The following is a 15,721-nucleotide window of genomic DNA, read 5'->3' as shown; positions in this document are numbered from 1 at the left end:
AAGTCTAAGTTAACCATATTTAACTAGAAAACGCAACGGAAGCTCGTGTTATAAAACTTGTTATGAACATACCATTATGTTAAAACTAAAAACCCGAAGCCAAGGATCAAAATTACAAGAACAAGATGCTCACAAAATGTAAATTGTACCTTCTTCTACCTTTAGAAGAACAAGTGGGTTGTTGAAGGGGATGGTGGATGAATGACAAGCCTCCAAAGAAGAAGACCTCAAGAGTATGATACCCCAAGCTATTTGTGACAACACCAAGTTGTTTTGCTAGGATTTATGAACACAAAACAAGCTCACCAAGCTCTCTTTTTTCTGCTGCTGCTGCCGTGAGTTTATTAGAGAGGAAGAGAGAGATTTTTGAAGCTTGAATACACTTAAAAGGATTCAAAAACAAGACACAAATGCATGTGTTGTGAATGGAGGTTTATCAAGTGGTCAACTTAAGAAGACAAGGCTTTTGATTGGACCAAAAACCTCCACCCACATGGGGTGGACGGTTATTATTATTATTATTATTATTTTTTTTTTTGTTTTGTTTTAACCATTAAAACATCTCCATTCATTTTATAAAACTCATTTTTATAAAATGTACATACATTTATATAATTATTTAACCAATTAAATAATTAATTTATATAAACAAATTATCTAGATAATTTATTTAAATCCTCAAGTGTGTTTGTTTAGAAAACCAATTTTCTAAATACTTAGTGTTCGGTATTCGTTTAAATGATCAAATCATTAAAAGAATACATTTGGTGTTGTCTAGCTTGTTATTGGGTATGACCCGACTTGGATCAAACACAGTTAGCCACATTAATATAAGCATGTGTCTCGGGCATACGTATTTCAACATGATGCTTAAACTTAGGTGGATAAACAATATCCTTGATCGTCGTAGCTATTCATGGAAAATGTGCAACAATGTTTTAATCTGCTATTTATGAGGTTTAAGTCAAGTTGGGTGGTTTGATCCGGTAAAATCTTAAATAAAACGGGTCTTGATTGTGGGTTCCACTAGATTATATACAAAATAATAATAATAATAATAATAATAATAATAATAGTTGGATCTTACTTGTCCCGATAAAGACTAAGGCATGGGTTTAATTGGACAACAATATCAGTAATCGCAGTTTTTGAGTTGTTCTAAATTTTAAGATAACCTATATGTTTTTAAGACTGTATTTCTCCGATTCTGATCCCATTGCAAAGAGACTTTTTGAGGGACGAAAAAAGAATAAGTGTGGGGATATTTGATATAACGTTTAATATACATTAATCCGGTATACATTTTATTTATTATTTTATTAGTTATCTTTGGTTTTTGTTAGAATTTGTAAACTACTAACACATTTGAATAATGTAGGTCCCGGGTTTTAATTATGGTGAAAAGAGGGCGAAAAATGAACGAAAAGAAGCTGAACCGGAGAACCGGAGCATCAGGAAACGAACCGGACCAGACCTGGAAGAGAACCGAATCGGTTAGCCCCCCCCCCCCCCTTCCATATGCTGGAGCGCCGCGCGGTGGGGACGCCAAGGCCCGCCGCGACGCGCTATGGGCTCAAATTCCAGAATGTTCTATGGATTTATGGTATTTTGCCTATATAAAGCCCCCTAATCTCAACCTTATTGATATCCTGATGTTCCAGCCGATTTTGGGGATTTCCGAGGCTTACGAGACGAGTTTTTGGCAGCTTTGGAGTTGAAGAACCATCCGGTGGTGCGCGTATTAGTTGAAGACAAAGAACACGGGTTTTATCATTTGTTTCTTTCGTTTTCGTTTATTTACCTCCATGAAATCTTCATTGTTTGTTTTGTTTAAATTTGAGATGGCTAAATTGCATGAACTACTTAGTCTTATGATGAACCTACTTTGATGTTTTGATTTGACTTTTGGGATTGTTTATCATTATGGTTTTTATGGTTTAGTAAAAGATTTATTTATAATTAATTGATGCATATGAATACTTTGTTGTTTGATGAGTTTTATTCCATAGCTTTCCTTGATTATTGTTTGTCATATGATAGGGTTCTATTAGATCAATTACTTTGTGTTCTTGATTGTTTTATGATTGATTTCATGATAATGTCATAGGAATAATATTGTCGAATAAACCTAAGTGTGCTGCTAACCTAAAATCTGTAAAGTGCTAGGTTATTGATAAATCTTTATTATTTAATCTTGCTAGATTTAGTTCTTCGTAAGAAGTCCGTCTAGGGTTGATTATTTATTATTGTCTATTGAATCAATTAAATATTGTGAATTGCCTTTGATTTCCACGCTGTAAGGTTGGATTTCATATAAAGAAAATAGATCATAAATAATTAGGTGACCGTAAGGGAACTTGATTTTTAATACTGGTGTGCGTTAAAACTTGATAGAAACCCGTAGGTGTCTCCTGGGAAGGAGGGTCAAGGGTCCTGCTCGGGTTTTCTTTTAAGTGTCTATTTTACGATCCCAGTCCATAACTAAATACTTTCCCGGGTTAATTCATTACTGAAATCTAGGGGATTCTAGCCTAGGTAGTTTCTTATTATCATCTTATTTTAATTAACAAACTTTTGCTTTTGTTTAAATTACTTGTTTTCTTAATTAGTTTTTAATAATAGTCTTAAATTAGTATTTTAAATAAAAACCACCCAAACAAATATAATTAATAAGTCGTGTTTTGTAGTCAAGTCTAATTATCTGATAAACGTAATTTAGAGAGTCTCGTGGGTTCGATATCCGAACTTACTTAGCTTTACTAGAGTCGATCGGTTCACTTGTCGGTTAGTAGTTTAGTCGAGTTTTAGAGAGTCTAGAGTATTGCTTAGTGTTTATATTTAGTTAATGTAGTTAATAATTATTAAACTACTTCAAGCACATCACTCCTCTCAGTCGCCACCTTCGTCCACGACGACGGTGCTCGACTCGGTTTCCGTTTTGCACATCTCCCGTTGCAACTTGAGATCGCGGACTCGTTTTTAGAATCGTTTGATCTCCTCAAGATCGCGGACTCATTGTCAGAGTCGTTTGATCTCTTCAAGATCCCGTGGGTTAGGATAGACTCCATCGCTGCCTCGGGCGTCGAATCTGCGAATAGGATGTCGATCTTCTCCACAAGCACATGAGTAGAAAACACTTATGTCGTTGCCTCTGGCGGCGAATCTACGAGCAAGCAAGTATTCATCTTCACGTTGAGCCATTTGAGAACCAAAAGCTTTGATACCAAATGATGCCGGAACGGAAGCATTTAAATGGCTCATGACACTTTAGTTAATCAAAGACCGATAAATTGATCCATTGGTTCCAAGAACAATGGTCTTTTAATTAAACTTAATAAAAAACTAATAAAACTAAACAATGATAACCCTATTTATACTAAATATGAAAAAGATAAACATGGAAACTAGAAAAACATAAAAATAAAAGATATTAAAAATCCGAATTCAAATAAGGAGATATCTTGCATTAGTTATACTGAGCCGAATTCAAACAGTGTGGTGCAAAGTAAGCTAAAAGAAAGGCCAAAATAAGGCTTAGTAACATTGTAACTGAGAAACGACATACAAAATTTGGCTCATATTGATGGTTGTAGACAATAAAATAGCACCTTTTAGCACCTACTCCAATACGCATAAGCATGTGATAAATAATACAGAAAGACCATGAAACCACTATAGTTTTTAAGTGCTAACAATATTCTTTTATAAAAAAATTGCACTTGTAATTGTCACAAACCATGATGCCGTACAAAGTACCAATGTGAATGTGAGTGTGTGTGTGAAAATTTGCCTAAAACCAATACTAAATATATACCTTCAAAATTAGTGAAGAAACAACCACTTGGATAGGTGGCAGGTATACAACTAATCCATTCTACACCAATACATAATAAACAAAACAATTTTTGATATTCAAGGTAATCAAAATGCTAGATAGAAGCCATGAACACATGTATTTCACAAACCAATTTGCGTCATCACTAAATATGGAATGTGAAGAGAAGAAAGAAAAACCTAAACTAAACTAAACTAAAGTGAATTGTTCATAACATATTGAAAATTCAACTATTAATCATGTGTCTTGCCACTTGTTTTTGTATAGAGTATGAACACATGTCAAGCAAAAAAGAACTTATACAGTCACCATGAATAGCATAATCAAATGAGAAGCAATTGAAAAAACACATTGCATCGGCACTAATGCATCTTCTTTGTTCCAAGGATAGAAACGCCCAATGGCAAATACAACCGTCACGTTTAAAAGTAAAGCATCAGACGATTCAATGTGAAAAAATCACTATAAATCAAAATCAGCTTCTATCAATCTTCGTCTTCAATTCTTAACCCTAGATCTTCCAATGAAATAGAATTGATAGATAGGAATCAGCAAAGCTTTCGATTAGGGTTAGGGAATATGGAACAGATGACACTGATTCTTGGAAGAAACGATTCATGAAGCAATACCCATGAATGAAGAATATTTAGGTCAAGAATTGCCATTGAGAGCGTCGAAGAGGAAGAAGGATAGAATTAAAATGTCCAAATCGGGTTACCAATTTGCATATGGGTCCGTCTTTTTTAGGATAGATTCTACAAGGAAAATAGATTTTTAGCTTAAAATTTAATGGTTAACATATAAAAATTATATGAACGGAAAATTGATGAGTTAATAGTTGAATGCTATGTGAAAACATTGTATTGCTTTAATAGAGTTGTAAGATTTATGTAAGGCCCTGAACCCCGAGAACCCCACAGTTGGTAATCACGTCCACAAATTCTCAAAAATTTAAAGTTAAACCATTTCATCTTATTAAAATCGTTTCAGAGTAATAAACAACGGAAAATCACAAGTACTAACACCAAGTTCCCAAAACCATAATTTAAATGTTTAAAGTAATAAATGAAAAGAAAACAGTTTGGGTATTAATCTCCGACTAGTTATGCCTTCAACCGTCCAAGTAGTCTCGAGCACGTCCAAGCGGTGAGCATCCTCCTCTAAACCTGAAACTCACACTAAAATACACACAAAGTCAGCTTGAGCTGAGTGAGTTCAAGTTTTAATAATAGACATTTAAATAAATCATTCCAAGGGTTTAAATATAAAAACGAGATTATAAAACATTCCAAGAGTCTAAAATATAATACGGAATACGAACAGTTAGGCCATCATCAACACTAAGTATTCGTACTTAGACATCAATGTACATCCATTTATTTATATCCCTATAAATACCATCCAAATAATAACATCAGGGTCAAGCACACGTACAACCCAAACACGTAACATCTCTATATATATAACAATATATATATAACATCCACATATAACATTAAGGTTCGAGCACACGTACAACCCAAACATGTAACATCCGATGATGATCATGCCACACGAGCCTCCCCCCTCACGGGCTTTTCAGGGCCCGCCACAGGATTTAAGAACCTGAGTCGTATAGTTTGGCCCGGCCAAGACCACCATCCATCCGTACAATAATAACATTCAGGGCCGAGAAAACGTACAACCCCAACACGTAAAATCCGATGATGATCATGCCACACGAGCCTCCCCCCTCACGGGCTTTTCAGGGCCCACCACAGGATTTAAGAACCTGAGTCGTATAGTTTGGCCCAGCCAAGACCACCATCCATCCGAACAATATTAACATTCAGAGCCGAGAAAACGTACAACCCCAACACGTAACATTCCATTCAACGCATGCAAACCCGAATGAGGCATACGTAACATTCTGTAGTCGATAACGACTACAACATCGCCAAATATAGGCCATACAATAATTTTTTTATATATATATATACATACTATAACATTCCAATGCCAACTATATACTAGCAAGCCTATATAAAATAGTTTAAACATTTCATCAGGAAAAATCGTTTAATACTAGGAATTAATACTAGGCCTAATAGCAACCTCGAGCCTAGACCACAAGTAATATGTATAACCTTAAGGAATATAAGACCATAAACGAGTCTACAATATCCTAAGGCATAAAATATAGTTCACAAATACTTTTGTAAATGCACAAATATGAATAAGGCTATGTAATACCATCCAAATAATTGTAACGAGTAAAATCGTGTAAAATTGTATTACGGTGTGCATGCTAGCCCAAAACTTGAAAAGAGTAAAAAGGGCATCATGAACTCACCTGAAACGAGCCACACAAACACCAAAGAGTTTGAGAACTTCAAAGCCAATCCATAGTTTACAAGCCTGTCGGATTGCACACAAAGATTACTAACTAAACGTGCCGACTCGTTTATCCTACGAGACGTTCTAACATGATTTGATTGACCTAAAGCCTTGACATTACCAAATTCAATTACATCAGCCCCCGAGGCCATGTATTTACCAAAACCACCCTTAGTTAATCCTTGGGACAAAGGGTTCCTAATTTACCCCCGAAAGTTGTTGACTTTAGCGAATAGGCGCGTTAACGGGTTGTTTATGCACTTAGATACCGACTCAGCCCCGTGTGGACCAAATTTAGTTAAATCACAGCCAACAAGTCCACATGACGCTACACGAGTTGGATGGGTCGGTAATTCGCAAGCACGATGCACAAATTACCAATAAACGCGAATTTGCGCCGTACCGACCCGTTTGAGTAACCGACAACCAATTCAGCCCCAATAACATAAAAATGTAGTTTTTCACAGCCAACAAATCCTACCGAGGCTACAACATCCGAATTGGTTGTTAATTCCCTCAAACAACGCGCTAGACGCAACAATTGACAAACTAGACAACCGAAACCTAGTTTTCCCTTCATCAACAGTTGACCAATCTAACGAATGCCAAAACTCATGATACTAAAGTGTATAACACTAGACATACCTAAGAATATGACGGAGCATGAACTTCAATTATAACAGCCCCGAAAGATGCGAGAAAGGGCAGCCACCGGTTAAGCCTAAAACGAACTTATCGGTCAATAACGAATATAACATACAGATTTTAGTATGCAAAGATGCAATTTAATACATAGGAAAACCATGGAATTAAATTATTAAATTTTTACCAGAGTTTCATAAATATCTTAAGTTTATAAAAATATTTTTATTATATTTTTCTAGTGGACACAAAAATCATAAAACTTTCTCCAACACAGAAAGGTATGTGCAGCTATTTCAGTGCGTAACAAAATTGTTTTATTTTTATAAAATTCATTACCCAGCCAAATTAAACGATTCCAATTGGGTTTGGTTCCTAACTCAAAGTATTAACTTCCAGAAGTGGAACCAACCAATTTAGACTTGTCGAAAAAGGGTTATGATGTCGGGAAGACAGACCAGAATCTGTCATCCCGCATCAGCTTTGACACTCGATTTTATAAAATCATAAAAAGTATTCAAATCTCGTCCAAAAATTACGTATTATACCTTTCTGGAAACTAGACTCAAAGTAGAACATCATGGAAACAAGAATCGATCAAAAACAATGGATTATCATCAAGTTACAGGCCCTACAATAAACGAGTACGAATCTGTCAGAACTTGTTAAAATCAAAACTCAAACCCTAACATGTTTATGACATCTCTAGGGTTCAATAAAGGCTTTAATGGTGAAAAAGACATTCAATCGAACAATACTAACCTGGAATTAGACGAATATGGTTGGGTTATGGCTGGAATCCTTGAAAAATTCGATGGTGGTGGTGAGGTGAGGCTGCCGATCGGACCAAAGAAGGGAGGGGAAAAAGCTAGGGTTTTTGTTATAATATATTTACACTTTAGTCCCCCATCTTGTAAATTACGATATCTTGGATTAAACGTTAAATAAATAGGCTTACAAGAAAGACAAAGAGGTCCCCGAAGAAGGCCAGATCGAGTCTCAGTAAAAATACAAACTCTACAACACATAGATCCTTTTAACGAAAATTTGCGGGCATTACAATTTATTATCTTATAATAAGATTCTAAACTCTTACCAGTCTACCAGGGACGAGGTCAATCCTATTTCCATCTCTCAGGATATGGGTGTAGATCTTCCACTGAAAGTATGTTGACTACAAAAAAGCAAGAGTGAAGACGGAAAAGCCAAGTTGGATGGTGATGAAGGGGTTATTCTTCTTACACAGATGGTTGAAAAGGGATTGTTTCTCAACTATCTAAAAGACAATATTAAATGGAAGCTTTGAAGAAGATAATTGCTTCCCGTTTTTTTTTTTTTTTTGGGTTTTGTTTATTAGATAATTTGTTGATTTTCTGTTTGGTTTATTTCAAGTGATGGATTATGAATTTTAATAGGTGTTTTATGTTTGTGTTTCCTTTGAATTCATTATAATAAACAATTGTCCGTTATGATACTATATGTTTTTCTTGTCATATATTTTTATTAAACATTATGTATCGTCATAAGAGCATTCTCATTCATTTCTCTATTTTTAAATCTTAAATTACATTAAAAATCACTATATTTCTCTCTACTATTCAATTAAATAATACTTTTCTGTACCTTTATCATTACATTTTTCTTTTCCTTCACTCACAACCACTTTCAACAAATATTAAAAAATTATAGGGGGTTCACAGTGGTTTTTCAAATATACAGAAAAATCACTGCATTTCTCCCTCATTCACTCACAACACCTTAAACCACTCCCTACATTATAAAAACCTTTGTCAAAAAAATGAGGGATATGATTTGAATGCTCTAATCTGTATCAACTAATTTTCATTGAGTTACTCTCTAAGCTATTTTGAATTATTTTGAACAAAATTCTGGTCCAAAACAAGAAACTGTATCGAACTTAATTTTTTCGGATGTTTTTACTTTCAAAGTAAATAATCAATTAAATAATCTTAATATCCATAGATGGATATGGCTGAAGAATGAAGATACAGTTTTGACTAGCAATCAAATGGCTCAAGAACACAATGATTCCATTCAAACGATTCAAACCGAATGATTCGGTTAACAAAGCTTAAAGCTTACAGATTCTTTATTAAAATCAATATACTAACTAAACAAAAGACCTAACAACCTTATTTATAAATAAAACAAACTTGTGGGCCAGGCGGACATAATGGACCGGATGCTCCTACATCATACTCCCTCTCTTGAAAAAAACTCGTCCTCGAGTTTTGCCTCTTGACCAAGCCACCGGGGTCGAATGGAACATCAACCCGCTTCTCATTTATTATTATCATGACCTGACTAAAAGGTTCGCCCTCACAAGTCGATTCACCTGATTCTTTACTTGTACCACCCGGGTCAAAGGGCGCATTCTCGTTCACTATGAATTTGACCCTCTCAAAAATTTGTTGCACTGCATACAGCTCACTAGAGTTACAAATTCCCTCAACTTTATTTATTGCTAGAATTGTAGCATACATTTGATTTTCAACCGATCCAAGTAATTCACCAATGCATTTATGTTCCTCTAAAATAATCACGCGATCAAGAGAGTTATTAAAAAAAATCAGTTTGCTCCAAATCTTGCGGTGTCTCAATAATTCCATTAATTTGATTGGCCCCGCCATCTTGAGTCTTCATATTAATTTGTTCCTCATATGGAATATTATTTGAATTCCCGAAAAGTAGTTCCACAATTTCAACAACCCTATCAAAATCATTCAAATCAATTTGAGATTTCAAAATTGAACCTTCCGATCTTTCTAGCAGAATTACTTGAGTTTTCAAGGGCCGCTCATCACCACCACCATCTTCATCTTCTTCAATATTACAAATCTTGCAAATTGATTCATCACCGATAACTCCACTAAGAGCGTGTTTCACAAATAAACACTCATCTTCATTGTAATCAGTCTCGTCTTCATCGAAATTGGGTTCGTCATCAAACCTCGGTCCATCTTTCGATATACACGCTGGATTGGTTCGTAGAACCAAGGTGGGTGACAATAAAACGGATGCTCTTCTCCGTCGTCACCTTCGTCCCCAATGGTAGTGCTCGACTCGGTTTCCGTCTTGCGCATCTCCCCTTTCAACTCAAGATCTCGGATCCTTTGTCGGAGCTGCGTGATCTATTGTTGTATTTCAAGATCTCGGACTCGTTTTCAGAGTCGTTTGATCATCATAAGATCCCGTGGGTCGGAATAGACTCCGTCGCTGCCTCGGTTGGCGATTCTGCGAGTAGGGCGCTGATCTTCTCCACGGGCATGTGAACCACCAATGCTCTTGTCGATGCCTCGGTCGACAACTCTTCGACCAAGAAAACACTCGCTTTCACGTAGAGCCATTTGAACAACCATGAGCTTTGATACCAACTGATGCAGTTTCGACTAGCAATCAAATGGCTCAAGAACACAATGATGAAGATTTAATCTTGATTTGTTAAGTGATTAAAGTTCGGGGTTTGTTTAGTTAAGTTTTATATTAATATTTGTTTAGTATGGTAAAAATATTATGGATTATTCTAGAATAAATTTCCCTTATTTCCCAAGTTGGATTTGCTAGAGAGCAAGTTTAGTAGATCTATAAATAGGGTCAAAATTATTAGTTTTAATTGAGAGAGTAAAGAGAAGTCTCGTCTCCTTGTATGTTCATGAAGTTATGTTCGTTTTATGAGGCTTTCTGAGCACAAAATTGAGGTTAGAAAACAAATTTAAAAGTTAATTACTGTTTCTTGGTTGGTATAGGAAAATAATAACATATTAATTCTATTTTGAGTTCAAAGTAAGTGCGATAGCTTTTGTTGTTGCAAAATAAGAGATTTTGTTATATCTCTTCTTTTGTTTGGAGGTTGGAAAAGAGGTTTGTGAAAGCCGTGGTTGAGTTTGGATTTGAGAAAATCAAAGGGTAATTGTAATGTGTGATTTTGAGTATTAAGAAAAGAAAAGTTTGTGGTGTTTGATTATTTAGTGGATATTTAGTGGAGATTGGTTTTGGGATCAGGAATCAATTCCAACTTAAAGAGCAATTCACAAGATGATGATGGAGGACTTCCAGTATTGACAAAATCAAACTACAAAGTATGGTCCATCAAGATGGAGGGATTTTAGAAAGACTATGGCTTTTGGGAAGTTGTTGAACCTACAGTCGGCATAGCTGTAGATGAAAGGAAGATGTACACAGCGTTAGGGTTCATATGTCAAACCCTATCGAAAGACATATTGGTACAAGTTGGCATACTCATGAATGCTAATGAAGTATGGCGTGCTTTAAAGATTAGATTTCTTGGAATTGATTATGTACGAAAGGTATAAGATGAAAAGGCAGCTCAAGAAGCTATTGAGAAAGAAAGATTGGATGTGATTGTTCAAGAAGAACAAGCGCGTAAGAAAGAAGCTCAGGAAGCTATAGAGAGTGAAGAAACTTTGCAAGCTGTTTTGAGAAGTGAAGGAAAAGAAAATTTGAATAAAGAAAAATGAGAGAATTTCTTCGGAAGAAAAGAAGAAGAGAAGATTGTGAATCTTCATGTATGTTTTTCGGACTTAAACAACCTTGAAGATGAGAAAACTGTTAAGATAAGTGAGCGGAATCGAAGTAAGAAATTTGCTTCTGATCATAATGATGAGAGAAAGGATGCAGTTAAGAAATCTACACATTTAGAGCAGTGTGTTGATGAAAAGTTAGAATCGAATGAAAGGTTCAGAAGTATTGTCAGAATGAAAGGCCCAACATGGTTTGATAAAGAAAGAAAGAAAGAAAAGAAAAGTGAGAAAGAAGAATGTGGAGAACGAAGTTGTATATGAGATCAATGCGGATGGTTTGAACGATAAGTGTGAAGAACTGCTTAAACAGGTTTGTTACAAACAACTGAAAAGAAAGGGTAAAGATGAACCCTTGATTGAAATTGAAGAGCTGAGAGTGCTTTTAGGGATTCAAGATCTTGGTGGTACAAATTCAAGATTAAGGGGGTGAATGAAGATTTAATCTTGATTTGTTAAGTGATTAAAGTTCGGGGTTTGTTTTGTTAAGTTTTATATTAATATTTCTTTAGTATGGTAAGAATATTATGGATTATTCTAGAATAAGTTTGCCTTGTTTCCGAAGTTGGATTTGGCTTGGAGAGCAAGTTTAGTAGATCTATAAATAGGGTCTAGATTATTAGTGAGAGTAAAGAGAAGTCTCTTCTCCTTGTATGTTCATGAAGTTATGTTCGTTTGATAAGTTCGTTTGGTTATATGAAAAGTGTCGAGGGTTGTCACCCCAATATCTCGTATTCGTTTGCTGGTTTGTTTGTTTGATCTGATTGTTTGATCCGTCTGGGCCAACAATTGGTATCAAAGCTACGGCTCGAATTCAAGTAAAGTTTCGTATTATTTCTCTTTGAAGGTTTTGATCGCTAGGAAGCTAAGAAAAGGTTTCTCACGGATTCTTTGTTTTGTCGTTAGTCGTCATTAAGAAAACAAGCAGATTATTTTTTACTTTTAAATCTTAATGTTTTGCCTTTGGATTTTCCTTAGAGTCGCCAACATATTTGTGTTGTATCGGTTTTAGCAATTAACCATGTTTGGTTGATTGGATTTAAATCGTGGCTTTGTGAGCATAGAATTGAGGTTAGAAAACAAATTTAAAAGTTAATCACTGTCTCTTGGTTGGTATAGGAAACTAATAACATATTAATTCTATTTTGAGTTCAAAGTAAGTGCAATAGCTTTTGTTGTGGCAAAATAATAGATTTTCTTATATCTCTTCTTTTGTTTTGGTGGTTGGAAAAGAGGTTTGTGAAAGCCGTGGTTGAGTTTGGATTTGAGAAAATCAAAGGGTAATTGTAATGTGTGATTTTGAGTATTAAGAAAAGAAAAGTTTTTGGTGTTTGATTATTTAGTGGATATTTAGTGGAGATTGGTTTTGGGATCAGGAATCAAATCCAACTTAAAGAGCAAACCAGAAAAGAACGTAACGATAGGAAAGACACATTAATGATTGGAGGACTTCCAGTATTGACAAAATCGAACTACAAAGTATGGTCCACCAAGATGGAGGGATTTTTGAAAGACTATGGCTTTTGAGAAGTTGTTGAACCTACAGTCGGCGTAGTTGTAGATGAAGGGAGATGTACACAGCGTTAGGGTTCATATGTTAAACCCTACCGAAAGACATCTTGGTACAAGTTGGCATACTCATGAATGCTAATGAAGTATGGCGTGCTTTGAAGATTAGATTTCTTGGAATTGATTATGTACGAAAGGTAGAAGATGAAAAGGCAGCTCAAGAAGCTACTGAGAAAGAAAGATTGGATGTGATTGTTCAAGAAGAACAAGCGCGTAAGAAAGAAGCTCAGGAAGCTGTAGAGAATGAAGAAGCTTTGTAAGCTGTTTTGAGAAGTGAAGGAAAAAAAAATTGAATAATGAAAATGAGAGAATTTCTTCGGAAGAATAAGAAGAAGAGAAGATTGTGAATCTTCATGTATGTTTTTCGGACTTAAACAACCTTGAAGATGAGAAAACTGTTAAGATAAGTGAGCGGAATCGAAGCAAGAAATTTGCTTCTGATCATGATGATGAGAGAAAGGATGCAGTTAAGAAATCTACACATTTAGAACAGTTTGTGAATGCCAACAATCGAGCATTTGTTGATGAAAAGTTAGAATCAAATGAAAGGTTCATAAGTATTGTCAGAATGAAAGGCCAACATGGTTTGATAAAGAAAGAAAGAAAGAAAAGAAAAGTGAGAAAGAAGAACGTGGAGAATGAAGTTGTATATGAGATCAATGCGGATGGTTTGAACGATAAGTGTGAAGAACTGCTTAAACAGGTTTGTTACAAACAACTGAAAAGAAAGGGTGAAGATGAACCCTTGATTGAAATTGAAGAGCTGAGAGTGCTATTAGGGATTCAAGATCTTGGTGGTGCAAATTCAAGATTAAGGGGGTGAATGAAGATTTAATCTTGATTTGTTAAGTGATTAAAGTTCGGGGTTTGTTTTGTTAAGTTTTATATTAATATTTCTTTAGTATGGTAAGAATATTATGGATTATTCTAGAATAAGTTTGCCTTGTTTCCCAAGTTGGATTTGGCTTGGAGAGCAAGTTTAGTAGATTATAAATAGGGTCTAGATTATTAGTGAGAGTAAAGAGAAGTCTCTTCTCCTTGTATGTTCATGAAGTTATGTTCGTTTGATAAGTTCGTTTGGTTATATGAAAAGAGTCGAGGGTTGTCACCCCAATATCTCGTGTTCGTTTGCATGTTTGTTTGTTTGATCTGATTGTTTGATCCTTCTGGGCCAACAAGTGATTCCATTCAAACGATTCGAACCGAATGATTCGGTTAACAAAGCTTAAAGTTTACAGATTCTTTATTAAAATCAATCAACTAACTAAACAAAAGACCTAACAACCTTATTTATAAATAAAACAAACTTGTGGGCCAGGCCAATATAATGGACCGAATGCTCCTGCATCCAACTGATGCAGTTTTGAAGCGATCAATGGCTCAAGAGACTCAATGATTCCATTCAAACGATTCGAACTGATGATTCGGTTAACAAAGCTTAAAACTTACAGATTCTTTATTAAAATCAATCAACTAACTAAACAAAAAACCTAACAACCTTATTTATAAATAAAACAAACTTGTGGGCAAGGCCGACATAATGGGCCGGATGCTCTATATCAAATGAAAAATCGCATTAGAAGCTCGTGAAAATCGTCATGTTTGTCATGTCCCTTCAAACTAATATACTTCTATAAAACCTTAAGATATATGATATATCAATATAATACAAATATTAAAAAACATATAATACACTTTAACAATATTTAATTATTTATACAAAAATTAAGCAACAAATTAATGCACGATAGTCAACTTAGCATAGTAATACGTTACTGAAAAAACATGCTTTAATTTTTACAGTTGCATTAACACTTTCAACTATAAAATTTGTTTCCGTCTCAACAAACATATTAAAAATTATCTTGTTATTTAAAATTATATTTGTTGAAGATTTTTTTCTGCCTATATAGTATACGGGTCAATAACCTAGTGTGCATTAAAGTTTGACTTGAACTTAAGTGTGCAGTTTAAAATTAGACAAAATAGCAAAAGACGTCCTTTATGTTTGAACGTTTTTTCAGTAGACGTCCTTTAATAAAAGTAATAGCAGAAAACATACATTATGTTTCAAATCCTTATCATGTTACGTCCTTTGACACTAACCCCGTTAATTTTTTTCGTTAAATCCAGTCATTTGTGCCTCACATGAGGGCAACTTAGTCATTTTACCTCTTGAGGGGTTATTTCTGTAATTAGCTTAAAAATTTGGTCTTTGAATAAATAAATATAAAACAATTTTTATCCCTAATCTTCATCCCCATTCTCATTCTCAACTCTTCCGGTGCGCAACCACACCCACTGCATCCGACCGCCACCAACAACACATCGCACCAACTGTATCCTGCCACCATTGTCGGCCACCATAGTAATCTTCATCGATTTAACTGTATCCCCTTCTCATTCTCATTCCCCTCTTCTTCCCCCTCATCGAAGCCTAACCATACCACAATCGAAACCCTAGATCTGTGTTAGAACAAACCAAACTCCACCACAAGTGAAACCCTATTAAATCGACAGCAGCTGCTGTGGTTGGAGGTTGAGGCGTAGCCAGCGGTGGTTGCAGGTGGAGGCGTAGCCGACGGTGGTTGCATGTGGTGGCAAATCCAGTGGTGGTTGCAGGCAGATCCGGAGCCGGCGGTGGCTGGAGGTTAAGGCGGAGCCGGCGGTGGTTGTAGTTTGAGGTGGTTCTAGCGGTGGTTGCAGGTTGAGGCGGAGCCGGCGGTGGTTACAGGTTGAG

Source organism: Bidens hawaiensis, unplaced genomic scaffold, assembly GCF_021521415.1.
Source record: "Bidens hawaiensis isolate Kalapana, Puna unplaced genomic scaffold, B.hawaiensis_p1.1 tig00005808_1, whole genome shotgun sequence".
Taxonomy (NCBI): Eukaryota; Viridiplantae; Streptophyta; class Magnoliopsida; order Asterales; family Asteraceae; genus Bidens; species Bidens hawaiensis.
Note: the sequence above shows the minus strand (reverse complement) of the source record.